A 15,859-nucleotide genomic window follows, 5' to 3' on the forward strand; every position below is an offset into this window, starting at 1 on the left:
TTTAATAGTTTGCTCTAAAATCCTTTGTAAGTACATTTTTTAGAACGAGAATTAGATTTAGCTGCTTAAAAATTGTTTTATATAAAAACAAAGCAAAATTAAATTAAAATGTGGGTTCTCTTGAAAATTTTCTAAGAATCCTAGCTTATTAAACCATGAGACCATTGTTCAACTGATGCCAAATATATTATGGTAATCAAGGAAGAATATCTTGAGTGTAAGCTTATGAAGTAACATCATACATCAGAGTCACTTAGGGATTTTTACCTTTGAAACTTGATCTAATGAGTGCAAAGCCACCAATCAACACAAAAGATTTGGTTCTTTCACTTTACTTTTATTTGCTAATTTTCTCCTGATACATTTGTAGAACATTCGGATATTATGTAAAGACTGTTTTCAATGTTCTATAGATAAAGTAGGTATATGTTGAGTGTGGTTATTAATTGAACATCAACTTAAGTTCTGATAGTGAGGCAAAACTCTCAGGGCCAGTCATTGTACTGGTGAAGCACCAAAGAAAGGCAAGACAAGTATGTTCTACAGATGGTACATTTAACTGTATAAAGAAGCTATCTGAGTCACTTTGAGTCTCTTTTTTCTTGCTGAAACGAAGTGGAAAGATAAGGCAAAGAACAAGAGAAAGGGTGACAGAAAGAGGGAACAAGACCTTGGGGCTTTCAACCCCTTCCTCCACAGCGTGACTGACTCTCCTTGCATGTGCTATTTGTGACCTTGAAAATTCATCCAACATTTGAAGCAGCTATTCTATCTTCCATATCTCATCCTAGGCCTTTGAACCAACCCCGAGATCTAAACAAAAACACCTGCCCCTGATAAAGTAGGCCCTACCAAACCTAGACTACAGAAAAGGGTAGTTTATAGTCTCATTCAAAAGGGGAGAGTGACCTTGTTAGAACAAGTACAGTAATAAGAATACCATTGAGCATCAGTGTGAGCGCTGTAAAGCATCCAGAAAGAAATTAGCTATTTTAAAACTTAGGACTAACATGAGTCATTGCTAATAGCTGCTTATTTATCACCAGCAGAAAAAGATAATTTGGCTAAGCTAATGAAGTTATTCTAGCTTTTAACTGAATGCTAGTTATTAATTGAATGTTACTGGGGGAAAAAAAAAAACAAGGAGGAAAACTACACAAATGAGTCAGTGCAATCAGTTTCCATCTTAGTATATTAATATTTTCTTGATGCTGATAGATAATATTCCAGCAGCATAAATATAAAGATATTAAATAGTTTAAGAAGATTCCCATGGAGATAAAACCTAGATTTAGCACGTCATAAGAACAATGTAAAATGGGTTGGGCAGAAAAAGATAGTGTGTGTGCATATGTCTTCCTTTGATTTTTTTTCCCCTTCCATCTAATTCAGTGGTTCTCAACCTTCCTAATGCCGCGACCCTTTAATACAGTTCCTCATGTTGTGGTGACCTCCAATTTCATTGTTACAAATTGAACATAATTAAAGCATAGTGATTAATCACAAAACAATATGTAATTATATATGTGTTTTCCAATGGTCTTAGGTGACCCCTGTGAAAGGGTTGTTCGACCCCCAAAGGGGTCACGACCCACAGGTTGAGAATCGCTGAATTCTAATTGCAGGTGAGAAAATATCCCTAGCAGTAAAGTATTGTATTGACATTGGACCCAGCCAGATCTGATATTTAATCCTGGCTAATCTTTTCTATGGTGTTACCTTAAATGTATTGTTTAGTTTCTAAGCTTTAATTTCTACCTTCTCCAAAAATAAGGTAATAATATGTAGTTAAAAACTAAACTGATTTATTGAGAAGTATTACATTCTTGGGTATAAACAATAAAGTTTTATGGTTTTGTCCCCCCCCCCCCATATATTTCTCTAAGTCCACTACACAGAACAGAGGCAGGATAGTAAGAAACTAGAAAAATTATTTTGAAAGCGAAATGAGGAGATTAAACCCTTATCAGAGATAACGTTGGCAAATATGTTCTCCCATGCAGTGGGCTTTCTTGTTGTTTTGTTGATGGTTTCTTTTGCTGTGCAGAGGCATAAACATCCCAATCAAAAAATGGGCAAAGGACCTAAATAGACACTTTCCGAAAGAGGACATACAGAAGGCCATGAGACATATGAAAATATGCTCAAAGTCACTAGTCATCTGAGAGATCCAAGTCAAAACAACAATGAGATATCATCTCACACCTGTCAGAATGGCTATCATCAACAATCAACAAATGACAAGTGCTGGCGAGGATGTGGAGAAAAAGGAGCACTTTTGCACTGGTGGTGGGAATGCACACTGGTGCAACCACTGTGAAAAACAGTATGGCATTTCCTCAAAAAATTAAAAATGGAACTCCCATTTGACCCAGTAATCCCACTTCTAGGAATATATCCCAAAAAAAAAACAGAAACACCAATCAGAAAGGATATATGCACCCCTATGTTCATAGCAGCACAATTTACCATAGCTAAGATTTGGAAACAGCCGAAGTGCCCATCAGCAGATGAGTGGATTAAAAATTGTGGTACATCTACACAATGGAATACTATGCTGCTATAAAAAAGAAGCAACTCTTACCATTTGCAACAGCATGGATGGACATAGGGGGCATTATGCTAAGTGAAATAAGTCAGTCAGAGAAAGATAAATATCACATGATCTCACTCATTTGTGGAATATAATGATCAACATAAACTGATGAAGAAAAACAGAACCAGAGTCATAGAAGCATTGAACAGACTGTCCAAACTATGAGGGGAGGCAGAGGGTGAGGGGTTAAGAAATCAACCAAAGGATTTGTATGCATGCATATGAGCGTAACCAATGGACACAGACGGTAAGAACATGTGCTGGGGGTAAGAGCATGATGGTCAGGGAGAGGTCAATGGGGGGAAAAGGATACTTATGTAATACATTAAACTATAACTAAATTAAATTTAAAAAAATAAATAAAAATTTTGAAATTTTTTTTAAAAAGAAAGTGAAATGAGGAAATTGAGACAAGATAATTTTAAAAATTTACAGCCAGCTAGTGAATCACAAGACCTTGTATTCCCTAAGAACACTTGAGAGCAAAGGTTTATACCATTCCTCCCTCAGCAGAGAATAAATAGCTTATTTCACCCTGGTCATGGAGATAGGTAACAGAGACCCCAATTGGTGCTATTTGTGCCAGCCAAACCCATGGACAGATAAAGTCAGGGGAACAGATAAAAAACCTGATTAAAGCCAGACAGATCCAAGATAAAAGTAAAGCAGTGAAGCTAACCAGAGAATAATCCCAAACTCCCCTATACACTCATTTTTATGAACCAATATATTGAAGGACACACCTGGAAAGCTAATAAATATTCTAAGAACCCCCCTTTAGCCCTCCCCTAGGATTCTCACTTGCATAAGAAAGATAAAATGCCTCAAGACAAAGATTGTCAGCTAAGGCTCTCTCTCTGGAGCCCACCCATACCTTTCTTCCCTGTCAGTCCTGCATATTTAGTTTTTTCTCCTAAGCTTTAAGGGTCTCCATGAAACTTACAACCAGAGGAGCAGCAGAATGCAGTAGCTCATCCCAGGCTAACCCATGAACCTGGCTCCAAGGCCCCCTTTTTCTCTGACTTTTGAGTGAACTAACAGCAGCCCCACCCTGGCTCACTTCTTTCCTATAACATTTCTAGAAAGCCAAGCAGTCCGCCCCCCCCCCCCAAACCCTCTCCTGTTGCTTATTTTACCTTAAGCCCTTCCTTAGTTTCACTGTCTCCAGCTTTAATTAATATACTCTCAAAATCACCTGGACTCATTTGAGATGAGTCCCAAATATTTCCTGCATGAAGCCAAGAAGCCACAGACTACAGGCCAGCCTGAGGCAGACCTGCTCCATGCCTGGCCCCCATCCAGTCACAGAACAACCCTTTCTTCTATGTAGTGACTCTCTTAATGAAATTATGGCAGATTTCACAATTTTTCAGTGACTTTTGGTTATTAAAACAATCTTATTTCAGTATTGGAAGACACAGTTCTATTTCATGTAAAGTTTCAATTCCATATCTGATAGGGTTCTCTATGCCTTTAGAGTAAGACATACACAGACACAGCACTCTGGATTTTAATTTAGCTATATATGAGACCATAATTTATATAATCTAAACAGGACTATAATAGGATAGTTAAGATTGTGGGTACAGGAGTCAGACTATCTGAATAAAAATCCTGATTCCTCTACTTACTATTTTTGTGACCCTGTAAAAGTAATATAACCTCCCTACATTACAGCCTTTTTTTCTGCATAATGGGGATAAAAATAGAATCTTAGCCCTAACTGGTTTAGCTTAGTGGATAGAGCGTCAGCCTGCGGACTGAAAGGCCCCAGGTTTGATTCTGGTCAAGGGCATGTGCCTTGGTTGCAGGCACATCCCCAGTAGGAGGTGTGAAGGAGGCAGATGATGGATGTTTCTCTCTCATCGATGTTTCTAACTCTCTATCCCTCTCCCTTCATCTCTATAAAAAATCAATAAAATATATTTTTAAAAAATAGAATCTTAGCATTGCAGTGAGATAATAGAGTTAATGTCTAAAAGCATATAGTACAGGGACTGTCCATAGTGATTTTTTAAAATTTTTTTTATTTTTCAATTACAGTTGGCACACAGTATTATGTTAGTTTCATGTGTACAACGAAGTGATTAGACATTTATATAACTTATGAAGTTATCACTTCGATAAATCTGGTACCTGTCTGATACCATACATAGTTATTACAATATTATTGACTATATTCCCTATGCTGTACTTGACATCCCTGTGACTATTCTATAACCCTAATTTGTATTTTTAATCCCTTCAACTTTCTGTCCATGGTGATTTTAATGGGCAACATCGGTTAGGAATCATTGCCTATACCTATATTTTACTGATTTATTCTTGCTGGCCAGGTCTCAGCTAAAATGTCACCTCTTTGAAGACAATTTCTCTGATAGTCATTAGAGATGTTCATAAATATTCCAGTACCCCTCCTTCTAGGGGCATCATATGATTGGATTTTCTCATCTCTTTCAAGGTAAGGCATGTCCACGTGCCTTGTCATGATCAATGAAATTTGAGCAAACATGGTACATAGAACTTTAAGGCAGCCACTGAGCCCTTAGAGTTGAGACAGGCAGGTGTGGGCTCTGGTCTGCTCAATGGATGCCTAAACATATAGGTAGGAACAAGCACAGAACCCACACTCCTGAAGCCAAGCAGGTCGAAAAGGGAGAAACCAAACATATCTCCAGATATCACCCATCAGGAAAATTGGCCCTTATTTCTCTTAAAAGAAATGAGTGAGGGTATGTGGGAACAAAATCCAGAAGAATTCCTCCAATTCGCATCCATTTGGACAGTGCAAATGTCTTCCTTCTGTGGCAATGTTGAATGTGGGAGGTGAGGTAGGGAGAAGTTAAGTGCACCTCAATCTATAGCCGAGGCAAATCTGAAAGGCTAATCATTTCTTCTTTCTGAATGCCGAAGTAAAATGGACCACTTTCTTTTAATGGCAATGGAACAGTGCTGGCTCACTTCCCAAATATTCTTTCATATAAAGATACCTGATGAATAACAACATTGCTCTTTTCATAGTAATAATTAGAATTCGTTATGGACATTCAACCAATAGCATATAATTATGATTAGAGGACTTGAACAATGAAATCACTTCTCTTAGCAATAGTACTTTCACTGCAAATTCCACCAAAAAATTTTTTAGATCCTTTTATAAAATGTAAATTAAATACTGGCTAAAACAAATTTTTAATGAAAGTTTATAATGCCCTCTTATACCTTTCCTGGATCCCTCCACATAAATGTAAAAGTATCTCAGTGCTAATTTCAGCAGCGAATAAGCTTTTCTCACTGCGGATTCAAGCTGCGAATTTGGCTCTATAGATCCTAAACTGCTTACACTATACACAGGCATCCTTAGAGTTGACTTTTGGTGTAGGCATCTGACACACCACAGAGACAAGTAGGCTGTTTATAATACAACAAGATGGTAGTTTAACAACAGAGTATATTCCTGCTAAGAGCACTAATCATTCTTAGATGAAAGTAATATGAAAGATAAATGTTTGCCTAAAAACATTCCACTGAACTCCCGACCTTTCTGGAATTGGAACACACAAAATTTAAGAGTTTTGAGTGACCTTAGAAGTTATCTACTAGTGAATCTGGCAGGGACAGGAAGCACTTGTATTAAGAATCACTGTATGGAATATGAGATGGTACTTAATGGAGCATTCTATAAATGTGAATGATATCATCACAGAAGGGCAAAAAAATAAAAAACACTCATTTTTCAAGTCACAAATTATTAAACATAAGATCTCCTATTACTACATGTTTTAGTAGTGTCTGTGTTCTGTCCAAACTATTAAAGATGTGGATTTTTCATAGGAGAGTGCCTAAGAGTGAATTTGATTGAAGAATTATGCCAAAACTCTTTACAGTCCTGGACTTGAGCCAGTAAAATTCTTCCAAATTTGTGTCTATTTCAATGTAATAGCAATATCCATTTGTGTCTATTTCTACTAATCAAATAATTTCCATGACACTTCTAGCATCTTGCCTCTCAAGAAACAGAGTTTTAAATGTGTCTAGATTCCCCATCAGTGCATGTCTCATGAGAGGAAGACAGCAGATTCTACAGCAAAGCTAAGGTTTACAGTGAGGGCCTGGCCAAGAAGAAACTGATCCACTAGTCTGTAGGGGAATCTGACCTTTTCATTTACTGAAATTTACTGAAATTTCTCTTTTTACTTTCATCTTCATATCACCTATGGTTATTGGGAAAATGAGGCACCCAAGGAAATATCAAAATTTTACATTTCAAGTAAAAGGATAGATCCTTTTATAAAATGTAAATTAAATACTGGCTAAAATAAATTTTTAATGAAAGTTTATAATGCCCTCTTATACCTTTCCTGGATCCCTCCACATAAATGTAAAAGTATCTCAGTGCTAATTTCAGCAGCGAATAAGCTTTTCTCACTGCGGATTCAATTAATCTGTCATTAGAAATAAAGATTATGGTTACACTCTAGTCAAATCAAGAAGACAAACTAAGCCAAGTTCATCTAAAGATTGCAGTTATCTTTTGAAATAAAACTTTGCTGTTTATATAAATAACAAACAAATAAATTAAAAATGAGACACCAAAATGTCTTCCCTTCATCCTTTCATAATGAAGGAAACACTGGAGAGGGTTGTTCTAAGCCTTTTCCCCCTCATTCTTTCTAAAGTCAGTAATTCAATTGGAGACCCATGATTAACTTGAATATGGCAAGAATTTTTATTTGAAATTCAATGTATTTTCCATGCTATACAAGTTTCATTTTCTATAATTTGTTTTCTTTACTTCACTCCTACTAAAGAATGATACTGAGCCCTGACTGGTTTGGCTCAGTGGATAGAGCGTCAGCCTGCGGACTGAAGGGTCCCGGGTTCGATTCCAGTCAAGGGCATGTATCTTGGTTGCGGGTGCATCCCCCGTAGTTGGTGTGCAGGAGGCAGCTGGTCGATGTTTCTCTCTCATCGATGTTTCTAAGTCTCTATGCCTCTCCTTTCCTCTCTGTAAGAAACCAATAAAATATATTTAAAAAAAAAGAATGATACTGAAATGCCTATATAAGGACACACCAACCTAGTATGACAATTGTTGGCACATTTGCTCTTGCTATTTGCATAGCACTTACTCACTTATAAAATGCTTCCATACATACTAACTTATGAAACTCCTTCAACAGCCTCCATGTCTAAGAACAACAGGTATTTTAGACAGGTATTGAATAGAGAAGGAAAACATGACTTGGGAATATTCTATGACTTGTCCAATATCACAGAACTACTAAGTGGTAATTTTTTACCTCCCAATCTTAAACATAAGGTGTTATGTACCATCCCACCAATGACCTTAGAATGTTAGCATTTCTGCCACATAAATATTAGTAAAGACAGGAGGAGAAGCTTTTCAAAGATTATGCAGTGCCCTTTAGATTTCCCTTTTGTGAAGTACTCTAGGCCAGTGGTCGGCAAACTGCGGCCCCTTGAGTGTGGCTCTTCCACAAAATACCACATGTGGCATGCACGTTCAGTGCGATTGAAACTTCGTAGCCACATTCAAGAGGCCAAAGAGCCGCATGTGGCTCGCGAGCCGCAGTTTGTCGACCACTGCTCTAGGCAAATGAAATCAAGCCATAAAAGAATATTGGAAGCAATTGGTCACCCTGGAACTCTCACTAAGAATAATTACTTAGCCCTAACTGGTTTGGCTCAGTGGATAGAGCGTCGGACTGCAGACTCAAGGGTCCCAGGTTCGATTCCAGTCAAGGGCATGTACCTTGATTACGGGCATATCCCCAGTAGGGGGTGTGCAGGAGGCAACTGACCAATGTTTCTCTCTCATCGATGTTTCTAACTCTCTATCCCTCTCCCTTCCTCTCTGTAAAAAATCAATAAAATATATTTTTTTTAAAAAAGAATAATTACTTAGGAGCTCTTCCTTGGATGATGTAAAAGAAACACTTGTACTTAAACCTTTGTAATAGTCTCTTTTATTCTGATTAGGCTCGTATATGTATTTGAAGCTTCAGAGTGATCACACAAATCTTACGGTAACCAACTGTAATCAATCCAAAGTGGAAAGTGGAACAATATTTATACATAAAAGTTTATATCTGAAGGATTACCAGCTGATAACTTCCACACTTGGCAAAAAAATCACAGTATCAGTTAATATCATTGTCAAACCCATATACACACTCACACACATATAAAAGCTCATTCAAAATGCCATAAAAAATGGCATGTATTTTTATAACTCAGTCCAAAGTATGTTTACGGCCGAACTAACTTATGGTAAACAGACTTGAGTATGTAATTTTTTATTCATTTCACCCTGTGATAAAGGAGGCTCTCATACCACAGAGGAAGGAACCTGGAGTCCAAGCCAAGTCTCTGCTAAGTCATTTCATTTCTCCTAGGCTAGCTCCTTTTGTATAAATTAGAGATAATAATGCTGTTATATATGAAATAACATACATTGGAGGAGCTAGGAGACAGGGCCTAGGAGTAGATGGAGGATAAATCATGGCTCTGCTACTTATAAGCCACATGATTGATCTTAAATACATTACTTGACTTCAGTATGCTTTCGTTTCCTCATCTGTGATGTGGCAACAATAGTATCTACTTCATAGGCATTTGTGTTAAAGAAGGTAATATAGAGACCACCCAATAAGTTCTCAATAACCATTACTAATTTATATTTATGGCTACTATGTGTATGTTAGCACAATGCTGCTTGCTCTTTAACTTGAGTTATTATTCAGGGGGAAAAAAGAAAAACTAATTATATATGAGAATTTCTTTGCATTCATTAGCATTGCCAAAAGTAATATGGGCTTTGTGCATTTGGGAACCACTATATATCAGAAGATAACGGTATTCTAAAAAATAAGCATATTTCCTGAAATACAAGAGAGATACTCATAAGGTTGCATTGAATACACTACATTAATTTCTAGGTGGAAACTCACATTGATAAAAACAATTTTGACACTGTGAATGCAGGTAGGAATATTTTTAAACTAAGTTTTTTCCTGAATATTGTTAGAAAATAGATGTGTGGATAGATCATTCTGGTTACAAGTCAAATGCTAACTTTCTCTAGGGCTAGGAATATGAATCAAAGGAACCCATAATCACCTATCTAATTTTTTTTCTAGATAGTTGCATACTTTTAATTTGGATTCTACATGCATGTGTAATTATTTTGTGTCAAGACACTATTGAACTCTCCACCATAACCAGGAAGTTGAAACAATTATCTCCTAAATGTATATTTTGCAATTACCAAAATACATCTGCTCCAGAATTAATCAGAGATCATTAAAATGTTCATCATTCTAAGTAAAGAGAAAAAATAGAGAATTTAGTAAACTAGTAAGTAAATAAATAAATATTTTAAAAAACAATCTGGAGACTAAAAATATCAGAGTACACTGAACTTATGCTCAGTCTTCTCCACAGATGGTACACTAGTGAGAATTTATAAAAGTCACCAAGTTTTTGGATAGTAAATCTATAGCCACTGTGTTAGTTTCTGCTAACGTCTTATCACAGAGCTATTGGGTGCTAGTGAAATTTAGAAAATGTGTACATTTTTAAACAGAAGGCAAGTGCTCCTCTATTCCCAGAATTGTCTTAGCAAGAGGATCTATCCTCAAATTATACAGCTTACCTTAGACATGTAATTATTATGAAGATTTGTATTTATTTACAGTGGTCCAGTTTAACAACCAACATTTTAATGAGAAACCATTATTTTCAACATTGTGGTATGGATGTTTTACAAGTAATTGCATATTTTACCTGATTATCTCTTTATATTTGTGTGTTTCATATAAGAATTCTTAAAAACATGGATTTAGGAAGGTGTAGAATTACTCATGCTCAGTTTAACAACAATTTATAAAAGCTCAATATGTGTTAGTCAGATCAATACTCAAAGCTTCAACCTTCATAATCTCATTCAAACCTCACAACAACCCGGACAGGGGAGCATATTTTACAAAAGCAGGAATGGAATTGTCCAAAGACTGGATCATATGGTCAATAGCAGAGCTGGTGATATGCATGTCTATGATCTTGAAGTTACCTTTTCACAGCTCTTAAAGATTTCCATTTTCAAACATGGTTGACTAGACTCTCTGACCTAAAAGCAACAAAATGCCAAAAAATTATATAAAGAAAAAAAGGGGAAGAACCAAGATGGCAGCATAGGTACACACTTGTACTTGCTGCCTCACACAACCACATCAAAATCACAACTAAAAGACAAAATGGACATCATCCAGAACCACAAGAAGGCTGGCTGAGTGGAAATTCTACAACTAGAAGGAAAGAGAAAAGCACATTGAAACTGGGAGGAAGTGCAGAGGTGCAGAAGTGCGGAGTTACGGAGGCGCATGCGGAAACAGGCTGGCAACTGGGTATGCTGTTGTCTTTTTCAATTGGGAGGGAGATACAAGGTCCCAATTACTCAGAACTCTAGTTCCAGGTGAGACTCTGGGGACCTAGACTCATACAGGGAGAAACTGGACTGTTTGGCATCAGGCTAGAACGTGAGGGCAGCTTTCTCACAGAGGTGCTTGCAGAGATCATTGTTTCTGCATGGGGCCGGGGGACACAGAGACCCCAGGACCTCTCCAAGGCAGAGCAGACTGGCAGCCCTTGCAGTTTGCTCTGCCTTGATGATTCCCTGAGACTCCGCCCCACCCAATTTACAACCCCATCCAAGCTGTAAGCAGAGGCTTTTGCATATGAATGACCTGTTCTTTTGCAATCTAAAACCTAACAAACTGCAGCTGGGTCAAAGAACCCCAGAGCTTCCAAAAGAAGGCCTAGACAGCAGCCTGCATTGCTTCATAGCTGGGCCTCATTCGGGCACTTCCAAACTCCAAACAAAGAGGAAGAACCTGAAGATCTCTCTGTAGCTCCTGCTGGGTGGCCTCAGGCAGTGACTGACTTTGCACCTCCTTGGAGATTCAAGAGCCAGTGTACCCAGTGGTCAGAGTGAGACCATACCAGAGTATAACTTCAAATCCACAAGTGGCACACTGAAGGGGCAGACTCAGTGAGCATCAATGATGCCCCACTGAAGCAAGTCCTGCTCCATAAGGGTGTCTCCAGCACAGCAGTTCTCCCATTGTAGACACAGCTGGTCCTCACAGCCAATTGGCCTGGTGGTCAATTCCTCCCAGTGATACCAACAGCAATCAAGGCTTACCTACAACAAGACTGTGCACACAGCCCACAAAGGGGTGCACCAAGAGTGTCAACCTCAGGTAATTAGGAAGGCTGAGCCACTGGACCCTATAGGACACCTAACACACAAAGCCACTCTATCAACACAGGGAAGCAGCCAAAATGCGGAGACAAAGAAACATGTCACAAACGAACAAAATGGAGGAAAGCAAACTACTGGATATAGAGTTCAAATCCATGGTTATAAGGTTACTCAAGAATCTTCTAGAAACCTCTGAGAAATTTAGTGAGACCCTCAAGGATATGAAAAAGGGCCAATTAGAAATTAAGCACACACTAACTAAACTAAAGAATAATATACAGAGATCCACAGCAGACTAGAGAACCCCAAGAATCAAGTCAAAGATTTGAAATATGAAGAAGCAAAAAACACCCAACCAGAAAAGCAAAAAGAAAAAAGAATCCAAAAATATGAAGATAGTGTAAGGAGCCTCAGGGACAACTTCAAGCGTACCAACATCCGAATTATGGGGTGCCAGAAGAAGAGAAAGAAAGCAAGATATTGAAAACCTATTTGAAGAAATAATGACAGAAAACTTCCCCTACCTGGTGAAAGAAATAGACTTATAAGTCCATGAAGCACAGAGAACCCCAAATAAGAGGAATCCAAAGAGGACCACACCAAGACACATCATAATTAAAATGCCAAGGGCAAAAGACAAAGAGAGAATCTTAAAAGCAGCAAGAGAAAAACAGTTAATTACCTACAAGGGAGTACCCATACGACTAAAGACAAAGAGAGAATCTTAAAAGCAGCAAGAGAAAAACAGTTAGTTACCTACAAGGGAGTATCCATATGACTATCAGCTGATTTCTCAACAGAAACCATGCAGGCCAGAAGGGAGTGGCAGGAAATATTCTAAGTGATGAATAGCAAGAACCTACAACTAAGATTACTCTACCCAGCAAAGCTATCATTTAGAATTGAAGGTCAGATAAAGAGCTTCACAGATAAGAAAAAGCTAAAGGAGCTCACCACCACCAAACCAGTATTATATGAAATGCTGAAGGGTATTCTTTAAGAAGGGGAAGAAGAAGAAAAAGGTAAAGATAAAAATTATGAACAACGAAGTGACAACAAATACATATCTATCCACAAGTGAATCTAAAAATCAAGTAAATAAAAAATCTGATGAACAGAATAAACTGGTGAATATAATAGAATCAGGGGCATAGAAAGGGAGCAGAGTGACAATCCTCGGGGGGGAAGGGGGTGTGGGGGGTAAGGGAAGAGACTGGACAAAAATCGTACACCTATAGATGAGGACGGTGGGGGGGGGGGGTGGTAAGGGCATGGGGTGGGGTGGGAACCGGGTGGCAAGGAACAATGAGGGAAAAAAAGAAGAACAACTGTAATAATCTGAACAATAAGGATTTATTAATAAAAAAGGAAGAAATAAAAGACATTTTAAATTATTCAGTTGGCAAGAACATTAGGGAAACTTTGAAGGTCAAAAATGAAGTAAAATCAGAATCTGGAAAGACAAGAAATCAAAGCAATTTTCATCCTGAGTGCATATACTCAACCCTGGGCAAACTGAGTTTCTGCTTTGACAAATGAGTAGAGTGCTCAGAATAGGAGCCAAAACGTAAGACCATCTCAACTTGGAAGTTCTAATAAGACACACTTACATAAAGTAGTTATCTCAAAGAGATACATCCATGGAATAGCAATGGAGCAGAAATAAATAAGACCCTTAGAAAGAGACAAGAAAAATTTTTATTCTCAATCTTGGCACTGGATGAAGTGAAAATCTCCTCTGAGAATTAGTAGTCATGAGCCAGCCACACCTTCAGGTTAAACCCAAAGACCTTAAACAAATTTTTATTATATTTGTCCTGGATTATTGGTAGCCACTGGCTTCTAGCAGAAGCAAATCCTTTAGATGAACATACCTTCAAGAATACATCATAGAATTAATATAGAGTTCCATTGAACAGGAGCTCAAAGTCAAAAATTGCATCCTTCAAAAGGAAAGAAGGCATATTTAGAGTGAGGGATAAAATTAACTATAATTTCAAACTTCTCCTGCAAGACAGAAGATATTTTACTGGCAAAAAATACATTCTGAATGCTTAGGGCCTGCTCTGTGCACTATTAAAAAATCAAAATGAAGAAAAGCAATTTGATTAAATTATGTGTGCTTTTTCCTATGCCAATGGAGCTTAACTAAGCAAACAGAAGCAGTGAAGTAAATCAGTGTTGGTTTATTAAAGATCAGAATTCAATATCTCAATGGTTGAAGGGTTTAAGCACCAGGGTTCTTTTCTTTGCTAAGAAAGTAAACATGGCAGTACCAAGGAGAAACTTGTTCAGAAAATGACACTGACAAGCTATGTTTCTCAACAAGGAGGTTACCTTGTAGCTCTTGGCAAATATTTTGTAAACAGAATATAAAATTTTATCCTAGTGTTTCACATATTTCCACTTTTCTTCAAAAATATCTACTTTAACATTTTTTACAATGATTATTTCTTAGATACTTATATCTTTCACCAGTGAGTGAAAGCACTTCTACCTCCCAATTAAGAAATGAAAGTTGAAATGTCTTCACCTGTTCTCATATGACACACCAAATATTTGAAGAAATCAATAATTAATTTCTAATTCATACCCATCCTACAATGAAGTCATAAATAATAGCAAATTTGTAACATCACATTAATCTCCATGGCAACAGGTTTACTGCGCAAACAGAGGGTTATGATTTCACAAGATAGAGAGAAAGTGAGTTGCAAGGAAGAGAGCTCATTTTCAAACTCTCATAATCTAAGCAATTGTACTGGGAATACAGACAAAGCCAAGTAAAGCAAATTGCTTTTTATAATAATATTTGTGGGGTTTTTTTTCAAATCTGTTCCACAATGGGAAAAAACTTTCTCTAAATTGCATGGAGTGTGTGACATAAGTCAATTTTAATACCTAGCCAATGTGAGACAACACTGGAAAATAAAGGTTGGAACTAGGACTGACAGCATCAGGAAAGAAACACTCTGCATCCAAAACAGCACTGTGTGCGGAAAACAAAACACAGAATTATTACTGCAGTGTTATCTATCCAAGCATCTAACATTAATAAAGGAGTGGCCTCTTCATCTTTTCTTTCCCAGTTTACTTTCTTTCAAACACAACCTATAAAAATTATACTTCCCTTTTTGGATTCACTTTCATTTTGGAAAAGCTGCAATAACATCCTTGAATTATTAATATGCAAATTATTTTAAAAGACTTCTCCAACTATTCTTTTTTCTTCAACTGGTCTTTCCTGTAATCTTAAACTGGTCTTTTCCTTTATAAATGAAATACCCTGCTCACAGCAAGCCTAGGGCTTTTACAGAATTCTATACCTTACGCAACAGTGCTGAGGATTTTTTCTGAGATAAAAAAATTAATAGGCCACACCGCAACAATCTAGGTCAATGCATTACACACAGTTTTGTTGCTGCTGTTGTCAAATTGTGTTGTGCTTTGTACCATTTTGTCCAGTTTGCCTTTCCAGTAATGGGGGAATACCTTTAAGAAAACAAGTAAAACAAACAAATGAACTGAAATTATCCATCAGTGATAATCAGGAAAAGAAAGGGTTAAAATAATAATTTAACCATAGACCAAAAGATTGCAAACTCCCCCAAGTCTTCTAATATTTACATTGACATGGAGCCTGAGTGAAGTGCTCTGAAAAGCAGCCTGTTGTGAAACAGCCCAGACTTTAGTGTGGGCCAGTACTTTCACGGTCTGTCCCAGGAAATTCCCATCTGTCTGTGCAGAAGGCCAAAGATGACATATAACTTATGATTAAGGACAACTCAGTGTGAAAACTACTTGTGAGCAAGAAGCAGACCTCATTATCCACAACTGGTTCAATTAAATATTTGAGGCAAGAAAATGATATAACCAAATCCCAGAAAACATTATACCAAGATGAATGACTTGAGCCTTTTACATGTCTAAAGTCAAATAGAATACCAGGTTCCTGAAGCTCTTATAATTAGATGGAC

This window comes from Myotis myotis, unplaced genomic scaffold (genome assembly GCF_014108235.1).
Source record: "Myotis myotis isolate mMyoMyo1 unplaced genomic scaffold, mMyoMyo1.p scaffold_m19_p_12, whole genome shotgun sequence".
Lineage (NCBI taxonomy): Eukaryota > Metazoa > Chordata > Mammalia > Chiroptera > Vespertilionidae > Myotis > Myotis myotis.